A 22,143-nucleotide genomic window follows, 5' to 3' on the forward strand; every position below is an offset into this window, starting at 1 on the left:
ACAGAAAAATATCCACCATCCTAAGAAACCCCAAAGATAAAATTGAGTTAGAAAATCAAGGAGTATATGAAATCCCATGCACCGCTTGTCCCAACACATACATCGGGCAAACCAACAGAAGAATAAGTGCATGCATTGAAGAACATAAGAACTCAGTCAAAAAAGAGGAACCAACATCTTCCCTGGTCCAACACCTTAAAGCCACAGGACATAAAATTGACTTTAAAAATACCAGAACTATCGCCAAAACTGAACATTTTAATAACAGAATAATCAGAGAAGCCATCGAGATAGAAAAACACCCACACAGCATGAACAAACAAGATGATACCTACCGCCTACCAGCCATTTGGAAACCCGCCCTTATTGACAAACGACTCCCTAACACAAAGAATGACACCAGACCCACACTCACCAAAACCACACAGCATGTCACCACCACACATTCACGCAAAAAGCAAACCCAAAGCCACACCAATGATGAGGCAGGACCACAAACCAGAAACCAGACCACAGCTGCATCATTAGCCACTTTAAATCCCTCCAATCCATACATGAAGCAAATTGACACCCCCCATGAAGATGAGGCACGACCATGAACGCGAAGCCAGAAAATAGCAAGGCAGCCCACCATCTTAAACCCCCCTGCAACTCAGACTAACCTGAGCACAACAAAGCCCCCACCCAAACAGAACACTCCCCCATCCAATCAGAGCACAGCCAACCCCCCATCCAATCAGAGCACAGCAAACCCCCCATCCAATCAGAGCACAGCCAAACCCCTAACCAATCAGAACACATCTCCACCCAATCAGAACACAGCCAAGCTCCCACCCAATCAGTTCATACCTCCACTGGCAGTTAAAAGGAAGAAACAGCTAAGACTACACATTGTTCCTCGAAGCATGAAGCTGAAAACACCAGCCTGAAGAATGATGAATGGGACTTCATCGAAACGTCACCAAGACACTTCCAATTTTACGTGGGAGAAAACTCGAATAACCAAAGACCTACATACAAACACCCGTGAAAACCTCAGAAAATATATATGTGTGTGTGTGTGTATGTGTGTGTGTGTGTGTGTATGTATGTATGTATGTATGTATGTATGTATGTATGTGTATATATATTGGATTTTATAGGGATGGGGAGGGAATAAAATAGGTAGGGGTACAACATAGCGTACAAAACAAGGATTAAACCAAAGGTAGGGATAGGTACAATAGTGGGGTTACCCCCAACAATGAATCGATGCTTCAGCAAGCAGACTACCATCCGGGTAGTCCATCCATCTTAAATGTCTATAGTTAATATAATACTAAACAGGTATGTTAAATAGATTTATCACTAACAATAAGAGTGAGAAATTAACCAAGACATATCATTCATTCTACGAATACAATAATTAATGTACTATTAATAATATATTACTAATTGAGTATAATTACTTATAAATACTGATATATTACTTATTAATTATAATTATTTATAGATAAGATCGGAAATATAAGAGTATTCACAGCAATCAGATAACATAAAATTTAAATAAAAAGTATCATTTATCCTATTTAATTTCATAACCTTTTTTCATTCTGTCGTATTGCTAACCATTGATAGAATTTTTTCCATGTTTTAAAATTGGATTTGGCATTTTTGTCTACCTATCGAGTCTTTACTAAGGACCTGGAATAGGCAGATGTGGATGTTTGATGGTATTACAGATATCGTTGCAGGATGGAAGCAGTTCCTAGTAAGGCCGCCTTTTGCAATTGACTAATGGAGAATTTGTCAATGCCAATGGTATTCAAGTGGTGCTCTAGTTGTTTTGGGATTGCACCCAAGGCGTCTATTATTATTGGTACTACCCTTGCTTGCCTTTGCCACAGTCTTTCTATTTCTATTTGTAGGTCTTTGTATTTTGTTAACTTCTCCAGTCTATTCTGCTGTCTCCAGGCACTGCCACGTCCACTATCCAGACTTTTTTGCCTTTCTTATCAACAATTGTTAAGTCCAGGGTGTTATGTTGCATATCATCATCATCATCATCATCATCATTAAGACTAAATGCTCTATTTGTAGAGAAATAGGGAGCAAAAGAAGAAGCCAAGAGAAATGGGAAACGAGTGCTGCAGTCATCATGTCCCATTGAATCAGAGAATCTTAATCTTGGGCTCAATTATCTGGAATCTTGACTGAAACAAATGGAAATGGTCTGAGAGTACACAGCTTGTGTCAAAACTAATTGGAACAAGTCCTGGATTTGTCAAGATAATTCTAGTGCACTGCCATCTGGCACTGTTCATGCTTTTAAAGTGGAGTGTGAAATTTTTCTCTCGGCCCAAGAGCCACCCTTGTCTTTTGAACATCATGCAAGGGGCAACATTCCAAAATGAATAGGTCATATCCAGATTAACAACTATTTGATTTGATTTACATTTAATTACATTAAACAAAGTTCATACATTTAGTAATACGAAATTGGAGAAATCATTTAATAATTCATTCTTCTATTACTTTGTTACTTTCAAGTCCGTGAGGACTGAAGGCTGTGCACTTCTACCTTTAGAGAATTCCAGATAATATGACCAAACACAAGTAGCACTTTCCCCTTTGAAGCTCCAGAGAAGTATCTGGCCATGTCACAATTTCCACTTCTTCCCAACCCCAGAACCATCTAGCTATTTTAAGACACTACCTGTTAATATATTAGGTGTGTTCTCTATTTTTGTTTAGTTTTCTTTCTCTCTATGCTCATTAAGCTATCTGATAATCACTCATGCTCTTTGACAGTAATGGCCAAAATTGTGGAAACCTTTTGGGAAAAGTGTATAGTAGAAATACCATCTTTGGTTAAGTTACCACCAATTTTTCTTCTAATTTCTTTATAACCGTAGCCTTGTTCGCTTAATAATACTATTTTACATCGCTTTCTGGGCAACTAGTTAAGTCTTTGCACCATTACATTAATTTTATTACATTTTACAAGTTCCCTAAATGAAAGAACACAAAAAAACCCCCAACCAACTTGACAGTGATCACATAACACACTGACAAATGTCCTCCTCTCAGCTTCAATACATGACATCAATAACTGAATCCTACTGTGATCTGATTGGCTCATTGCCAAAACAAGATGACACCTGATTGGCTCTCTAAACACTCATGCTCGTTGGCTACAATCAGATGAAGGAAAGCTACCTGATATCAACCTAAGCAAGTTGTGCTTCCTTTTTCTGGTTATTTGGCTATAACTTTTCATAGAGTACAGTACAAATAATTGAACAAATAATTTGTTGCATTACATTCTTGATTAAATTATCTTTCCATTGATATATAATTTTATGGTACTACTTCAAAAAAAGTGATGTTATTAGCCATCAAACCTCAAAAATATACTTTTCCCAAAAGGTTTCCACAATTTTGGCCATTACTGTACATGAGGATTGCATAGATTTTATATAATGGTAATTCATTTTGGGGTATTCCAGATCCTTTCTATCGCATATCTTTCTAGACTAACATTTTTACTAAGTACACCCAGGTGAAATTCCTATTTCACAGGACACAATATATTTCTCTGCTAATCTTATCTCAAGTTTCATGTCCTCCCTGCAGAGAGATAAAATTTGGATGTCCATGTATGTTTTGACAATCTGCAGGACATAATAAGTAAATAAAACCTACTCTTATTTCTGACACCTTGTCTTTATCTCATGTTATTTCTACTCAGCCTCAATGTTGTAAAACCATCTGGAAAAGTTTTTTTTTTTCTTTGTGCAAATGGTCCAGAAATCTCCAGCCCAAATAATTTCTTAAGATATTTTATACTGCCTAGAGATAGATCTCGGTACTGACCTGTACAATTCAGCAAATTTTATTTTCTTCTCTTTAGAGTCTTGTACATTGCAGTTCATCACAAATATAAGTCATGCCTGTCATAGAATGGCTGAAAGGTTTTTCTGATAGTTGGGGTGTTTTGATGAAGAAATAAATATCGGTTCCTAATTGTTTCTCTATATCATTTACTATAAATGCAATTTGTCTGTTGCATAGGAATGCATGAATAGGGTAGATCGGATCACATGGAGCTCTTTCCCTTGGTTTTTAATATATTTAGACATAGACCTGAACAAAGCTGGGTAGTTATTAGATTTAGATTTTTACATGTGATCCGGAATGTTGCCTGTTGATAGATTATGTCATTCCCCTTTCTTTGATTCCTGTGAGACTTCAAAATATACATCCAAGCACTACCATTTTTGATACGTACTGTATTGTCCTCATGATCTCTTACAGAATTTCCAGGCTTCCACAAGCCCACCTTCAGGGTGATTTTTGAAATCTGTTCTTACCTGCTGTGGCTGGATCTGAGCTATTTTATATCCATTTCCTGCATTGTTCCACTTCTAATCTGGACCTGATGCCACAAAACCTGCATTTCTGGTCCACACTTTGCCAGTCTATGTTTGTTTGCTGGGTTTGGTCCAATATTCTCTCAATTTACTTTCTCATAGCCACTCCTACTACTGCCAGGAGTATATAGTCAGTTTGGAGATTCACGTTGAAGACAATTGAATTCCAAATCCAACTGTCTAATCTGAAACACTGAATTGAATCAAATGTTCCAAATTCGATTATTTGAACAACAAGGCATGCATAGAAAATTTCTCCCCCCAACTCAGAAGCCCCAATCTGTTGATATATCTGAATTGAATCTACAACTTACATTGAATCCTGGCTGATTTGCACACACCTCTGAGCCCTCTTCTGCAGTATATTGCAATTTTTCCGTTCATTGTTTGTGAAGCTGCAATTCCCAACCCAGCTATTTTTAAAATGTGTTTTATTACTGCATCTTCACTATCCCATCCATACTGGCATGACAGGATGCGCCTATGTTTAGAGATGCTTATCCTACCTATTTCGCCCTCTGTTCCTTCCTCTCTTCTCTTGATACCAATGCAGTCAAGCTCCTGCACTCAGTTCTTTTATGTCACTGCCTACACAACTTTGCTTTTTCATATCTGAGTTGCAGACTTTCAAAACTACAACTTACCACTGTTTCTGATAAGCTCATAAGTAGGCATCATTTTTTTTTTTTAAAAAAAAGTTTTTCCACTGAGATTCTGAAAGAATGAATGCTCATCCATAGCTCATTATAAATCACAAGCACTGTGGTTAGCAGCTAACAAACCACAAGCAGAACTCAAGTTGCATCATGAAAGATTTAACTCTTTCACTTCCTCTGCATTTCCTTAATCGACTACCTCAAAAAAAGGTGGAGAAATGCTCCTGGAGCAGATTATAGGAGTGCTTAAGGGGAGGAGTATCTGCATAGAAAAAGAGAGAAAGCAGTTCTCTCTTGGCACTGAAATGAAATTAACCTGCCATGCAAGCAGTCCCTTTGATTACATAACCTTTTTTCCACATAAAAATTCTAAATTTCCCATTCCTACTTTTGTATTAGCAAAATGTCATATTCCTCAACTCTGACCTGAAAGTTAAGTGTGAAACATGGTTGATTTTAAAATATGATGGTATCCTAGCTTAAATTCTGGTGCTTGAAATTAATTTCATAAAAGAGGGTGTGTGTTAGGTTGAGAAATGCCTGTAGAAAAATAATTACTGGCCCAGGGAGGTTGCTAGAGAAGGCTTAGCAGAAAAGGTTTGCTAAGGAACTGCTGCCAGCAGGGTCACCAGCTGAATTGTGCTTAATACTTATTTATTTATAATATTCATGTGAGTGCCCAATCTGAACAATATGACTCTGGCTGGAGTACAGTCAACCACTAAAAATAAATATCAAAAACAAAATAACAATATTGATTTGGTTTTTATTTGTTATTGTTATTTATAAGCTGCTTGGAAATGGACCAGCATATAAAATTCAGTAACTCAACTTCTCAGATGCTTACAACCACAACAACTGCAAAAGGGAAAATCATTGCCGGTTTTAAACTCCCTCTCCTAAACTCCATGAATGAATCATTTTGAAACACCCGTGTGCTTCTTGAGATTTATACTTCTCAATGTTTTTCTGCCTAAAACTACCTCCATTTAGAGACAAAGTGCAAAAAAAGGGAAACATGGGCTACCAGTGAAAAGATAACGGCATCATCTGAATACAGTACTCTATAAAACTGCAGTGATGTGATGGACCTTCTGTATGTTAAAAAAATCAATTAAAAAGTCACCTGCACTGACATTATCAGCATGATAACACCAGCTCTGCAAGAATTTGGCCTCCACATATACTGATGTCAAATGGTAGGCTGTTAGCAAAGCATCCACCGGATAGTGTGGCTCCTGATTTAGTTCTACCAATATTCTGTTGATCATTTCCTATCATGCATTGCCAGCTCTGGCTGTCCTTGACGGTCTAACTTTAATGATATGTTTGATACTGGCCTGCTAAGCTACATTTCTTTGGCAGTATAATTTTGGCCAGGCTGTGTATATCTATTACTCCAAGATGACCAAGAATCGTGGCTACAAATCATTTTCTCCTAGTGGGCTATATTTTTTACTTTGAAAAGTAACCCAAACAATCAGGATCAGAGACATTCCCCAAATGGATTTCTAGGAAGAAAATATCATGATGATCTTCTTGACTCAGACTTTTTAAAATTTATATGCATGGAGGGAAAAGGCAGTAAAAAACCCCTATCCCTTGTGCCAGCTTTCCCAAAGCTGTTCTCTTCCCTATGAGTTAAACAAACTTTCCAGCCAGCATTGGAACTGTGGCAATTAATCTCCAATATATTAGAAGGACCCTAACTTTGGAAAGTTTGTTTTATGGATTCTCTGTGTAATTCTTTCACTCCGTGCTGGAACACTTGATTTTATGTTTCTGGTGCTGTTTTACTGTATTTTGTTTCTTTGTCTTTTTGATGTTTCCAAACGTTTAATGTCTACATAGTGTAATCTGGGTAAAGAATTTATCATAAATGATCAGTATTCAAAATATTTGAAATAAGCATCATGTCTCTGAAAACTCTTGTCACTAATTCATATATCCACCATTTCTGAGAAACGGAACACTTCATTTATTGATCACATCCATAGATCTAGTATTATGATTTTGCACAAACTTTGTATACATCCTTGCATATGTATGACTAGAAATTTAGGAAGAATTTAATATATCTCACCACGGAAACAAGGATTATGGCTATATGACCTCTGTGACTCCTGACAGATCCAGGTATAAATATTTGATGTGCTATTTCAAGCCTTGATTCTGATTTTAGGAGCTCTGGTGGCACAGTGGTTAGAATGCAATATTTCAGGCTAACTCTGCCCACAGTCTAGAGTTTGATTCTGACAAGGCTCAAGGTTGACTTCTATCCTTCTGAGGTCAGTAAAATGAGGACCTAGATTGTTGGGGGGGCAGTATGTTGATATTGTGAACCACCCAGAAGTCAGAAAGTGCTGTAAAGTACTATGGAGCAGTATATAAGGCTAAGTGCTATTGCTATTTAAACTGAATATTTTTCAAATCATATTTCAAAGAGAGAATGATTTGAATTTGAAGAATTCCTCATTGCCCTTCTTCAGATGGAGCAATGGTTGCTAGAGGTCACTTTGTTGAGCATCTTAGTTTTGATAAGGTAAAAATCAAATCTTTTTTTCACTCCAATTTGACTTTATGTGGCCTTATGGAGCCATCTAAGTAGAACTCAGCAGTAAATGGGTTCGTGCACCACGCTAAGTCAAAATGTGATTCCCTGTTTGTTACTTTACTGTACATATTTTGTCACTCAGCCACTGTGGTATGGCTTGCCATGTGGACACAGCCAATTTGTTGTTTATTCAATCAACCAAGTTTTAAGTTAATCATGACTATGGATTTTGCTTTACTGGCCTTGATTTTCACTTTGGAACGACTGTGGGAAGAAAATTACTATTTAAGAAAACATCAAGAGAAATGTGAAATGTTATCCATCCTCCAACTGACAGCAATTGCTTATTTATAGCTAAAAAACTAAAGGATGTCCTCACATGGCTATTGAAAATCAAAACAGTATGCAGAGTTTTGCTTTGTTTTGCTTTTGTGCTTTTTGCAGTTAAAAATCTCCTGTGTTCCCTAAACACTTGTTATTGTAACCAAAGCCGCATTTCACATTGCTAGAACTGGAGGTTATGTACATTCCAAAGATTTTAAAGGATAGGGCCTGCACACTCTGTATTTGGCCATAGGCAAGTTGACAACTCCTTGAGATGAGAAAGCTGCTTGAATAAATTAAAAACAGATACACATAATGATGAAAAACTCAGCCTGTGCAGAACCTAATGCTTCTGGGAAGTTCAGATAGAAGTATTGAATATATAAGAGCCAATTTGTTTAAGGCATCAGGCTAGAAACCGGGAAACTATGGGTTCTAGTTCTCCCTTAGGTACGAAAGCTGGCTGAGTGACATTGAACCAGTCGCTCCTCAGAGATTTGTTGTTATGGGGCAAGTAGGAAAAGGAAGGAGCATTAGGTATGTTTGCCGTCTTGAGTTATTTATAAAAATAATAAAGGTGGGATAAAAATTAAACACATAAACAAACAAATATAGTCATCTCATTGCTTTTGTTTCTGTAAAGGGGATTCAGGGAAAAACATCATTCCAGGTGTTTCAACAAGATATTAAAAGCTCTCATGTCATTTAAGAGATCAACTTACTGCCAGTCCTGTGAGGTAGTGCATCACAGATTTGAGATTGTTGGACCTTAAAGGTAGACCAGACTAGGGAATTAAAATCATGCTTGATAATATTACTTTTATTATAGGATATAGTAACAGGGCAAACTGGAGAGCCATTCGGTATTGTGATTAAGACATAAAGGGACAAATCGGGAGACCATGAGTACCAGTTCTACCTTGGGCATGAAACCAGCTGCATGACCTCGGGCCAGTCACTTTATCTCATCCCTAGGAGGGAAAAAATGGCAAACCACTCCTGAAAAATTTTGCCAAGAAAAGTGTAGGATTTTTTTCCAGGTAGTCTCTCAGAACCAAACAAAATTGAAGGGAAGAAAAAAAATTAACAGAATCTTGCAAGTCTCTCCCCCCCCCCCCCATCTTTCTGAAAACTGTCAAGAGTCTTGTCTGAGGTGATCTGTCAAGTTATAGTTCTGGTCCCAACTCAGATATCTTTAATCTGGCAATTTTTTTTAGTTATGGCTTTTCCTTCTATTCTTCAAGGTTATTCCTTCTTCCCATTACATTGATTTTGTTTTTATCATTCTGAGAACAAGGAATGAGTTCTTGTGGACATTCCTAGGGCTAAGCCAATCCATGAAAAATTGTGGGAGAACTTCTCTCTGAAAAAAATCACATATACCACTGTTGAGCCCAGAAATTTGATGTGGATTTTCAAAAGGCACTTTGTTCTGCTTTGCTTCAGTTGCAAGAGCTTCTGCTGTTTTGATATTTAAGGATAATACATCCAATTTTAATGAAGTCAGATGGCCACTGATGACTTGGAGCAAATTTTGAACTGTCCCCTTCAACCAAAATATTCACAGTGCAGTGCCTTATACTAACTTTGTTTCTGAAGTTCACTACATCTTTAAGATGACTTGGTTGAGAGGAAGAAAGCCTACCCTAATTCATTGGCTGTAAATTAATTCACAGAAAACAATTCCTCATTTTTGGTTACAGAAGACACTACCATCTGCACATGAAACATAAAATCTCACAATACCTCTTCAACATATGAAGAATGCTGACTCAAGATTAGAAGAAGATTAAAATCTAATCTGAGTTGGCTGCTACGTTAGATGATAGCTAAATCAGTGTTAATAATCACCTAAATATAGTCATGGCTGCTCTACAAATGTCTTTAAATGCTTATTCAGTCTTGGTTTTACATCACAGTAACTGCGGCTTGTTTCAAATTACCTTGTTAAACAAGGCAAGGACTGATTTACACAACTTAAAAATATATAGTGGTTATAATCCACTACAGATAGATTTATATATCTTTCTAAACCAAAACCAACCCCTTCACTGAACCATTGGATATGATGGTAGTATGATCTCTGTATCAAAAGACAGGTTATGTCTGTTTTCCTATTTGTGAGAAGGGAAACACTTTAATGGATGGTGTAAATAGACAAGACAGGAAGCATTGTAGACTTCTTTTCTCTACCTGCTTCTTCTTTGCCATTTCGTATTGTTAGAAATGTCTTCTGTCTGGGAACCCCACCAATGAATAGAGGGAAGAAGAACAAGCTAATTGGAAAAGGAAAGGAAGGGTTTCTTTTCCAACAAATGCCATACGTTAAATTCACACAATATAATACACAGGGTGGTTTATTTGGCTTTGGCTTAGCATATTGTAAGCACTGACCCATAGTTAATGGTTTGTGGTATAAACTCAGCTGATTATAGTTTCAATAAACGATGGTCATCTGAACCACTGAATAATAGCAATAGCACTTAGGCTTATATACTATCCCATAAGTGCTTTATAGCACTCTCTGGGTGGCTTACAATATTAGCATATTGCCCCCAACAATCTGGCTCTTCATTTTATTGATCTCAGAAGGATGGAAAGCTGAGTCAACCTTGGGACACGTCAGAATCGAACTCCAGGCTATGGGCAGAGTTAGCCTGCAATACTGTATTCTAACCACTGTGTCACCAGGGCACCCCAGAATAATGACATTTGTACTTAGACAGTTTGGGCATATGAGGTTAGATGTGCCCCTGCCTTTCTGTTGTCTTAGAGGTGATAGAGACCTACAGGCAAAGATTATTTGCTAATCCATAATGCAGATATTTAAATTTTGCCTATAAGCTGATACATCATGTAGGCTTTTCTTTAGGCTGAGCTGATCCAGCTGAATTTCTTGTTGCTCATGAAGAAAGAAAACCAACAACTTTAAGCACATATTTTGAACTTTAGTTGTAGAAATGAAACTGTCTCTGATTCCTCACCTCAGTTTTGTGTAAACATTAGCCTGTTAGGCACTCTCGGGGCATAAAGACAGTGATAAAAAAAATCAGAAGTATTTTTGTTCCTTCCAATCAAAAGATGTGGAAGAGGAGGGAAATCAAAGATAAATGTATGCCTATTGGAGTTTGTTATAAGAACACAGTTTGTTATAAAATTAAAATAATAAAAGGTGGTAAAGTAGTAAAGGAAGCACTGAAACTCTAAATATAATAACACCTGATTCACATAGTCCTGGAAAATTTTCACTGGCTAGGATGTATGTCAACTGCTTGTAAGTCATCCTGGGACACAGTTAAAAGAGAAGGGAAAATGATCTTGAGCAGAAACAAATGTCAGCTTTAAAGTTAATGAACAGAAATATGTTGGCTTGTAGACAGGATTATTGCTCTGAAGAAGTCAAATATGGAAAGTACAAAAGTAAGCATAATATTCTTTCTTTGATGCTGGTCTACAACAAACCTCCTCCCCATCCCTCCAAACTCATGCTTACATCACCCTTTCTTTCCCCCCATGCAATCCAACATTGCTCTATTTTTTATCTTTTTTCTCATTTGGGAGATCTCCTTCAATCCTTTCTCTCTTTTTTTCAGTAAAAGGCTTTGGAGAGTAGTAGGACTCTGTAAGACATATATACTTCTCATCAAATCCCATTAGTTAAGAAAGGACCAAAACATATTGAGCCCTTAATCTGTTAATTTTATCTATGGAACTGAAAAGATCAGTAGATCTTTAAAGCTTGAGTATGTGCTCATGTTACTTTTTCTCGTGGCAAATTTATCCTTGTTGCAATTTTATGCCAGTTCTGCATTGTGAGTTTCATGACTAGGTTCACCCAGCACACATAACCATAGCTGGTTAAAAATGGCTAAACTAATGAATAAGTTTGCAAAATATCTTGGTTCATAAACCATGGCTGGATAAACAGCAATTAGTAGCCACAGAGGATTTTTGTGTCTCCCAATAAATGTTGGAATAGTTACTCTCTCAAGCATGGTCCTTCTGACAAATTCTAACATGCCTCTCAGAGTATTTTCTCCTTTAGAAGGTATAAGAAGACATTAAAAAATATTAATCTAATTCTAACTAATAAGGAAAACTTTGCAGAGAACATAGCAGAAATAACAGAGAAAGTAATCATGTAATGCTTCTGTGGAGATGTTCAGAATAAAAGAAAACAAACAAAAAAGAATTGGTCTAACAGCTGTTCAGTGAAGATGACAAAAAAATAGGCAATAAAATTATTTAAGAAAAAGGTATTCCACTGACCAGTAAAATAAGACTGAAGGAGAAAGAGGGGATTTGATAGTGTTCTTCAGGTATTTGATAATCTGTTATTCTAGAACGCAGGATATGGAAAAGTGCTTTTAAATTATAAGAAGGTGAACATTTTAAGAAAGCAAACGTCTTAACAGAAACAGCAGTTGAGAGTATAACCAGGTACCCAGAAAGATGTTTGGTTCCCTTTTATTACTGTATTTATGTTCAAATGGAAGATAGAAAGCTGCCACGGATGTTTCATTTGCAGTATAGAACTGGATACCCTGCATGACCCTTCCTGATTCTGGCATTCTACTGCAATTGTCTTTCCATTCTTAAGGATTTTAACAAAAAAACAAAAATGATAGAAGAAATGGAAATGGAAGGTTATGATATACATTCAAAAATTTAAAATAGTAAGAAAAAAAGCAGGTGAGTCTTCTGTGGAAATGTTGACTGTCTTGGTGTATCAAGTACATGGAACCAAAACAGTGTGCATCAATACTTGCTGTTTTGCTCAACCTTCTGAATTATACATTTGACAACAACATATCTGGCTAGGGTATACTACAAAACAATCCCTGCAGCCAGTTTATAGTTTATGGTATTGAGCAAACAGAATTTTATTTCAATTCAATTCCAATATATTGCAAATTCAAAAAGTAGAGTAAACAGAATAATCATGTTTCAGTTAATTATGAACAAACATTCCTTGTGCCTGTAAGTACCATGCAGTACTTACACAGTATTTATTCTTCCTATTTATATGGCCACCCGTTTGTGCAAAGAAATTCTGGGCAATGAACAAAAGACAGACAAAATTTCCATTAAAACCAAAAAAAGAAACCCAATAAAAATCTCAATTACCACTAATCACATACAGCAATGCCAGATGTTTTCCATAAGATTCAGCATGGGGATGATCATTATCAGAGACTTTAAAAGAAGAGATAATGCACATACACAGAAGACGTATTTTGTTCGTTAAGGACTAAATGATGCTTAAGTTGAAACTCCTTCTTCAAAGTAATATCTTTTCTGGAATGGTTGACTGGGAGGATTACAGGTAGCCCTTGACTTACAACCACAATTGGGTCCAGAACTTCCATCGCTAAATGATGAGAACATTAAGTAAATTGGGCAAGATTTTATAACCATGTTTGCCATGTTCATTATAAGAATCATTAAATGTGGTTAAGTGAATCCAACTTCCCCTATTGACTTTGCTTGTTGGAAGCCTTCTAGGAAGGTACCAAATGGCAATCACATGACCCTGGGATGCTGCAACCATCATAAATGCAGGCCAGTTGTTAAGTACTTGAACTTTGATCCTCTAACTGCAGAGATGCTGGGGCGGTCATAAGTGCAAGGATTGGCCATAAGTCACTTTGTTCAGTCCCGTCATAACTTTAAACAGTCGTTAAGTATTGCGTGCATATTTCTCCAAAATCATGCAACCTTTCATAATTGAAAAAAGGGTGCTAAATGAAAGCAATCCTTCTACAATGAGTTGGGAAATACCTTTTGTGGGTTTTCTTTCTCAAAAACTAATTTGAGACAGAGGTGCATAGCATCAACATTATACTTGCCTTGCAACTTCAAGTTCTGCTTGACATTGGCTTGACCACTGTGATTGTAACATCTTTCCTTCTGGTCTTCTGCTTCATTCAGTGTTCCCAGAACGCTAATAAAATTGTATGCGGTTGTTCACCAGCAAGTGGGGGGGGGGTTTCCCCCATGGGCTGCAACTATGGCTTCATTGCTTTCATCTTTTTCTCTCCTTTCAATTATGCCTCTCTGGCTATGATGCCTGTCTTGTTGGTGTCTTATTGAAGGTAATTTGTTCTACATTTGCAAATGATATATCATTTAAAACATTAGCATTTGTATGTGGAAAAATTTTTTTGTTTATTTAGAAAATATATACTCAGCCCTTCCAATATATATGCCCAGTACAAGGCAGCTTGCAGTGATTAAATACAAAACAATTCCATAAAAGACAAAAGACAGCAGCATAAAAATGGAAACAGACTCAGCAAATTAAAACATTTCGAAATGAAGGTCTACCACATAAAAATCATCTGCCTAACAAAAGAAATGCTTGCCAGAATAGGGAATTTTCAGGGAGGCTGAAGAAAAATAGGAAGAGAAAAGGCAGAAAATACTAAACTTAGTCTGAAGCCTGAAGTTGATTTTTGTAGAATGGTTTTTGGCTAGAATAAAGGCAACTGACTTCAAGAAACAGGAAGGTCACTGAGATAGCTTTGTAACTGTATACTGATCTTTGGTTGAGAAAACTCCAGTGGAAGGTTTTGACTATTCTGGGTGATAGTCAAAAAACTACATTCAGCCTGGTATCCTGTCTGGGAGATTTTTAGTTACTATTTCATTCACAGATAAAAATTTACATGCCTTGATCTAGTTTAATTTAAAGAATTATAGCACATACTAAATGATAATTGGCTGAGTTCACAGAACACATGCCATAAACAGTGATTTTTTTAAAATATTGTGGCTAAGTTGGCTTATATATTTATTCATATTTCCATCTATTCAACAATATTCATAGCAGGCCCTAATCCAAATGGACTCTGGGTATGGCAAATCAAGATATTAAAATAATCAGATCCAAATAATAAAAATAATTTATTAAAAAAATCTTACCACATCATAGGCACTGTCCAATTAAACTTAAAGGTTAAATGCCCACCAGATCAACACAGCTTTGGCTTGTTTGTAAAATGTCAGTATTTGTAGCTCAGGAGAGAAGGCATTTATAAATGGAAGGTTCCTGTAGCTGGAATCAACCCCATTAGTAATGGCTTAGCATGTTAAGTGAACAAATTCAAAACTGTACAGTCCACATTATTAGTCCATGGTTTTCTTAATAAATTTTCCATTTGCCCAATTGCCTCAGTTTGCACAATACAGTAAAAAACTAATTGTATTAGCCAGATGCATGAAACTCATTGAGCCACAAAGTTGTTAGCCACATTTTAATATGATGGGTTGTGCAAAACTAATGAAAGAGTACTGATTTCTGCCCAGCAGGCTAGACTGGAAGCAATTAAACTGATATATAAGACTCCAGAAATAAGATGTTTTATTGTAAGAGAAGCAAAGAAGCCATTACAAAAGAATTCCAGTGACTGTGTGCAATAAAACTGAGACCCGCTGTACATAAAGGCTTCATTCATGCCCCTTCCTTGCTTCACTGACAAGATAGCCTGCTAACCATTTCTTAAGGATGTACTAATGGACTTCCATCTTAGTGCCAGACTGCTGCTAAGGGAAGCTGAAGCCAGATCCAAGGGATCCAGCAAAAAGTGGTGCTTTCCATTAGCATGGAAAGCTATTTTCTATGCAACCATTCCATTCATCTGGAAAAGGAACCTGATGAGGCACAACATGCAAGATTCCAATTGGTCATCTACAAAATCAGCACTTTTCTCAACCACAGAGTTTTGTACCTCTACTTTCCCTACTGGTGAGATCACCACTCACCCGTAATCAATGTTTTCTTCAAACCATATGAAAAATCTTATACTAGCTGGCTGAATGATGCTATAAATTAACAGTGTGGAAATACTCAATAGCTTAAAGTGTAAAGGCAAAACTTATCAAAAATATTTGATGTTATATAATAGTATAGATTATAAGAGAATAGTTGTGTGTGTATATGTGTTATTCTTACTATACTTGATGTGCTAGAAGAGGAATTTAAGAAACCAAACCAGCATGATACAATTATTATTATTATGCATTTTCGTGTACCAACTCTTCAGTTCCACTCAGAAACAAATGGGCAAACAAGCAGTTGCAAAATAAGTATAACGTGATGCCTTGCACAAACATTCACTAACGTCACTGTTGTTACATTCTGCTCCAAGTATCGACAACTCCTTAAAAATATTTCAGTGCAATTAGACCATCATGCCTTTGTTACCCGTGTTTATGTTCCCTTTTTGTCATAATGGAAAATTTGTCCATGGCTATAGTAGTACATGGAAGCATTTCACATAGCTGTAACTGTTTCATATGATTAAAATATGTTCATTGCAATAATATATCAGCCCAGAGGAATTCCATACCTTTTCAACTTGTGGTCACATAGTCATCTCTATAAGCCTAATCTAAGAGTACATTTTGTCTTTGTTGTAGCCTCTACAAAAGAGTTTAACTATCATTTATTATATAGTCTACCCCAATTTGATGCCCCGCCAGATGTATTAGATTTCAAATCCTATCATTCTTTCATTGCATCTGGAGTAGATCAGATTGGGGAAAATTGGATTGGTGTGTACAAGTACGTGTGGATAACAGGCTGAGGAGTATCTGCTACAGAATGGCACAAATTATTCATTCCCAGGCCTACCATAATGCTCCCATCTCTGTTTAATTTTTCACTGGACAGCTGTTTATTGGTACCACTGTGCTACATGTGGAGAGGCTGCCTGTTACTGATGTATGCTGACTCATACTGAGCCATCATGACAATCTCCTGAAAAATGTGCAGGGACAGCAAGCAGTACCATCCTGATGCTGTCTATTCTTTTTCCCTCTTTTTAATTTTAATGTTGCCTGATTTTAATCGCTCACAAGCATATATGTCAAAGAATTGTTAATATCTTATCAGTAAATGTCTGGGAGTTTCCCAAATTGGAAAATCAATTAAGCTTAATTGCAGAAAGCTGCTGACCACAATTAACAAGAGAAGAATGTTAATTGTGTAGCAAGGGAAGAATTCTTGAAAGTTAGCTAGATCAGGGCTTTTCAATCAGTGGTACGGGTACCACCTGTGGTACATTGGCACCTGGCAGGTGGTACGCGACCATCCTAGAAAAGTGGTAGTGGGGGAAGGGAATGAGCTGAACCGGTAGCAACACCACACAAGCCTGAGTGAGAGATGGCTGGACCTGCAGGGCTGTCAGGGCTCAACGGAAGCGCCAGGATCAGCGCTTCTTCGGGACTGTCAGGGCTCAACGGAAACACCAGGATCAGCACCAGGCTCCAGCTGGAGCTTGGTGCTGATCCTGGTGCTTCTGCTGAGCCCAGAAGTAGCGCCGATCAGCTGGAATGTTGCCGCATCTCCAGGGTCTTGTGATTTAAATTCAGATGCTTGGCAACTGATTCATATTTATGATGGTCACAGTGTCCCAGGGTCATGTGAAGTGACCAAAACCTGCTGCAACCACCCAGCAGATGAGGGGAATAAAAACCAACCCCCCCCGATCCTCAGCAGAAATGCTCATAACAATGAAAATCTCGGACAGGAGGAAGAGCGCCGCCGGGTGGGCAGGCAGCTGTCTTGCTTGGCTATGGCTTGGGAGGCACTTTTTTCAGTGCCATTGTAAATTCAAACAGTCACTAAGCGAACTGTTGTAAGTTGAGGACTACCTGTATTTTATCACCTTTTTCCTTTTTGGGGGGGTCATCGTTTTTGACACCTTTCTAGGCGACTGATGGTACTCGGATGTTGCCATATCCTAAAAGTGGTACAATGGGTGAAAAAGTTGAAAAGCCCTGAGCTAGATTGATTCCTGATAATGACTTGGACAGATCCATATAGCTTCTTTGGAAGGAAAAGTTTCCTAGTAGGGAAGTATTTTGTAAATCTTTGTGAAGGTCAGTATACATTGGAGACATTTAACACTCTAAATGTTTTCATTCATATATTCCCTAATGCAAAATTTCTCCAACTGTCTGCCTACTCAAGATTTCTCCTTTCAGAGGAGATCTGTTATAGTCACAATCACCCTGTGAGAACTTTGCAGGAACAGAATACCTCACGCAGAGGGAAGTTTCTATCTGTCCACAAAGGCCTTCTAAAATATAAGCTCTTCCCACATCTGCAAGGGACAAAGGCTCAGCACTGTAGTTTATCACAGTTTATTGTCCTGCACTCTGGTACTTTCGAAAATAAGTTGACTCCCTCCTCTTTGTAGCAACCTCTCAAATACTGGGCTACTGCTATCAAGTCACCCCTAATCCTTCTTTTCTCTAGACTAGCCAAACCCAAATCCTGCAACCGTTCATCGTATGTTTTAGCCTCCTGGACTTTAATCATCTTAGTTGCTCTTCTTTGAACTTTTTCCAAAGTTTCAATTATCTTTTTTATAATGTAGTGACCAAAACTGGATGCAGTATTCCAGGTGTGACCTTACTAAGGCTTTATAAAATGGTACTAATATTTCACATGATTTTGACTCTATGCCTCTATTTATACAATCAAGGATTATATTAGTTTTTTTGGCTGCTGCTGGCTCATAGTTAAGTGATCATCCACTAGGACTCAAAGATCCCTCTCACAGTTACTATTTTTGAGCCAGGTTTTGCCTAATCTCTACTTGTACTTTGGTTTTTCCTGCCTAAGTGTAAAACCTTGCTTTTCTCCACATTAAATTTCATTTTGTTGAATAGGACCCATTGTTCAAGTCTGTCAAGATCTTTTAGGATTCTGAGCTTGTCTTCTGGGGTGTTGGCTGTTCCTGCCAGCTTAGTATCATCTGCAAATTTGATGAGTTCCCCTTTTATTCCCTCATCTAAGTCATTTATGAAGATATTGAAGAGTACCGGGCCTAAGACGGAACCTTGTGATATCCCACTGCTTACTTCCCTCCATGTAGATGTAGTACAATTAAGGACAACCTGTTGAGTACAGTTTGTTAGCCAGTTACAAATCCATCTGGTAGTGATGCTGTCTATCTCACATTTTTCTAACTTACCAAGAAATAAGTTGTGGTCTACTTTGTCAAATGCCTTGCTGAAGTCTAAGTATACTATGTTCATAGCATTTTGCTATGTTCATAGCATTTAGTCACTTTGTCAAATAGAGAAATAAGATTGGTACGGCATGATCTGTTTTTAACAAACCCATGCTGGCTTTTAGTTATAACGTTATTTGTTTCTAGATGTTCTCAGATCTCAGTATCTTTCCAGGTATTGATGTTAGGCCGATTGGTCTGCAGTTTCCTGGGTCTGGTTTTTTTTTTCTTTCTGTTTTTGAAGATGACATCTGCTCTTTTCCAGTCCTCAGATAATTCTCCAGTGTTCAGAATTTTTTAAAGATATGGTACAATGATTCTGAGATAACATTTGCCAGTTCCTTCAGAACTCTAGGATGTAATCTATCAGGTCTCCGTTAATTATATCTGTCAAGATAGATAGGTATTCTCTAACCATTTTCTACACTAGAGTCTTGCAGCATCTTGAAGACTATCACATTTATTATGGTGTAAACTTTCACTGAACTATACTTTTTCCATCAAATGAATGTAACATGTAACAAGAATGGCTTATTCATACACAGCACTTACATATGGGGTTGTTTTAAACAAAGGTTTATTGAAGAAGTTATACTAGCCTGGTTTGCATATAATCCTAAACCACAAACCTGATTCACAACCAAGGTTCACAAATTGCATTAATGCAACACCAAACCCCACTTTGTGTAAGGTATACTATGTAAGCAACATACATACATGCATTTAGGGGAGGGAATTATAAATCAGTACATGGTACTTAACTACCACAATGGTACATAAAGGTACACAATGGTACATAAAGGACAGATTACTGTGGGGCACTCTTCAGGCAACCCTTGAAAGTGATCCAGAAACTGCAGCTAATCCAGCACACTATAACATAGGTGGCAAAAGGCACGTCTCAAATATGCCATATCAGCTCCATGTTGCAACAGTTCAACTGGATGCTCTTTATTTGCCAAACCAAATTCAAGATACTCACTTTGGTTATAAGAATGGCTACTCCTTTATAGTAACCAGTCAGGTCTTGAACAATGCTTTTCAATAGGTCCCATCATGTATATTGACAGTGCATGCTGTTTTTTCTTTTGTTAGGTCTCTATTATGGAGCAAACTACAACTGGATTTCAGTCTTAATTCCTGTTTATTAATGTTTAGGAATGGAGAGAAAATTCTTTTTGTTAAGGTTCTGTAGAGAGTTCATGTGGGTCTCTGTGTGTGTTGCTGTTGTTGTGTTTTTAATGTTGATATTTATCTAGCTATTCACAGCCATTTGGGAAAGGGCAACTTTAAAAAATGAAAATAAAATGACTAGAAAAATGAAATGTAAAAAGTACAAAAGGTAACAATTGCCTATTGGTTATGATCATTTACAATTGTAGCAATTTAAACCAGATATTATTGCATCAATAAACTGATCTACAGATTTATAGTTTATTATATATTCACATAGATTCATGTATTAAGCCATAATGTGATTTAATTTGTTTTTTCTTAGTGCAATATGTTTCACTCAGTCATTTATGTTTTGCACATCATAGTTTATACTTTAGTATTTTGTCTGAGCCTAGCATAATGAGGAACAACCCATATAAACCCCATATAAAATGTTAGCCTTTAAAGACTCTTCAGTATTTATATTTTACAAGGTACTTATAGTTATTCATTAAGTTTCTAGAAAAAGGATGGACGTCTATCAGGAATGTCAAGGGCCCTTATATTAAGGAAGAGAGTTGGAAAAATGAATACTTGGGAAGAAGTAGTGATTTTAGACATACAAGGAAAGTATAAGAAAAATCTATAAAGTATTCCTGCTGATTAAAAATAGAAACGCTGGGAACATTTTGTTCTGATCTTACTAGGTCATCTGTCCACATTATCAGCAGGAATCATTTGTAGATTTTTCTTATATTTCTTAAACTTAAGAAGTTATAGTAATACAATATGTTTCCTATTCATCTCTTCTTATTCTTTGTTCCAGAATATGGTATGCTCTGATTTCTCAACAGTCAGAACATGTAGCTGCCCTAAAATGACTTTCTGTACTTTTGGAATTCTCTGGACACTTCTGGAGGAAATCTGTTAATCATGGTCAACAGCACAGCAGCATTGTGACACATCTGGAAGCTGTCTATATCAGGCTAAACAAACCCAATGGGATTTCACTCACTACTTAAATACTAAATAGGGTAATTAGAAAGACTCTACGATGCTCCTACACTTCTATTATGGATCTATTCCTATTGAGGAAAACACATTAACCCCAAATTGCAAGAATTACAGATTGGTACTCCATAAATAATTCAGCTAAATTGGTGTGTAGATACAATCCCACCAAGCACAAATTTACTCATATCTTATTAAATAATTACACTGGTTCTATAGAATCTAGTGCAGGGGTGTCAAACTGCCGGCCTACAGGCCGGATGCGTCATGCCAAAACCGCACCCACCCCATTGCCGGCAATGGGGAAAAAGTCACGATATGTCATGACACGTCACGTGACGTCATGAGTTTGACACCTGTGATCTAGTGAAATAAAGTTATTTGAAAACTCCAAAATTAACCTAATGTTTAAGAATAAATTGTCCTGCAAACGAATCAGCCTGGTGCTGTCAGTAAAGAAGATAACCCAAATATTCTCTCCACTTTAAGACATCAGCTTTGAAATAAGTCTTCATGCTTGTGTCAAGGGGAACTCCTGATCCAAGAAGAGACTAGTAAAGTATTTCATACATTAAGTCTAGGCAACTCAATATCAACAATTTTTTTTGATTCAAATTATTTTTATTGCACTAGTCCAAAAATAGATTCCAAATGCAGCATATATCATCTTTTCTTTGCAAATTAGAAAAATGATTGACTCAAAACCCAGATTTGCAAAATGTCTCACTCTCCAGCCAGCCAACATAAAGGTTGAAGTCACATGTTGTACTCACTGGTTTGCTTCAACTAACATTGAGTGGATAAGCCAGTTTTAGCTTATTTGACATGGTGTTTTCCATTTTGTGCAATGTTTGAACTCAGCTATAAGAAGTATAGATGAAATTTACTGTTTCTTTTCCACTACTAGAAATTTTCCATCATTGGAAGCAAGCCTGATTAGACTCCTGTTGCAGTTTACAGGATAGCATTGCTTACTACAATGATTGGATTGCCGTCTTCATGATTTT

The 22,143-nt window shown here is 37.0% G+C and overlaps 1 protein-coding gene across 7 annotated transcripts in view; it reads right to left on the reverse strand.

Moving 5' to 3' along the window:
* Positions 1 to 22,143, reverse strand: part of DAAM2 (dishevelled associated activator of morphogenesis 2) — a 242,941-nt gene that overhangs the window by 215,885 nt on the left and 4,913 nt on the right. For 2 of the 7 annotated variants that reach the window (XM_039337091.1, XM_039337090.1), the window contains exon 1: positions 4,353 to 4,415. The exons of the other annotated variants lie outside the window; for them this stretch is intronic. The gene's annotated coding sequence lies outside the window, so the exon portion shown is untranslated. Of the gene's footprint in view, positions 1 to 4,352; positions 4,416 to 22,143 lie in introns of those variants that run through there. 7 annotated transcript variants of the gene reach the window in all.

Source organism: Crotalus tigris, unplaced genomic scaffold, assembly GCF_016545835.1.
Source record: "Crotalus tigris isolate CLP2741 ecotype Arizona unplaced genomic scaffold, ASM1654583v1 scf7180000017668.6805642782:7212621, whole genome shotgun sequence".
NCBI classification, from domain to species: domain Eukaryota; kingdom Metazoa; phylum Chordata; class Lepidosauria; order Squamata; family Viperidae; genus Crotalus; species Crotalus tigris.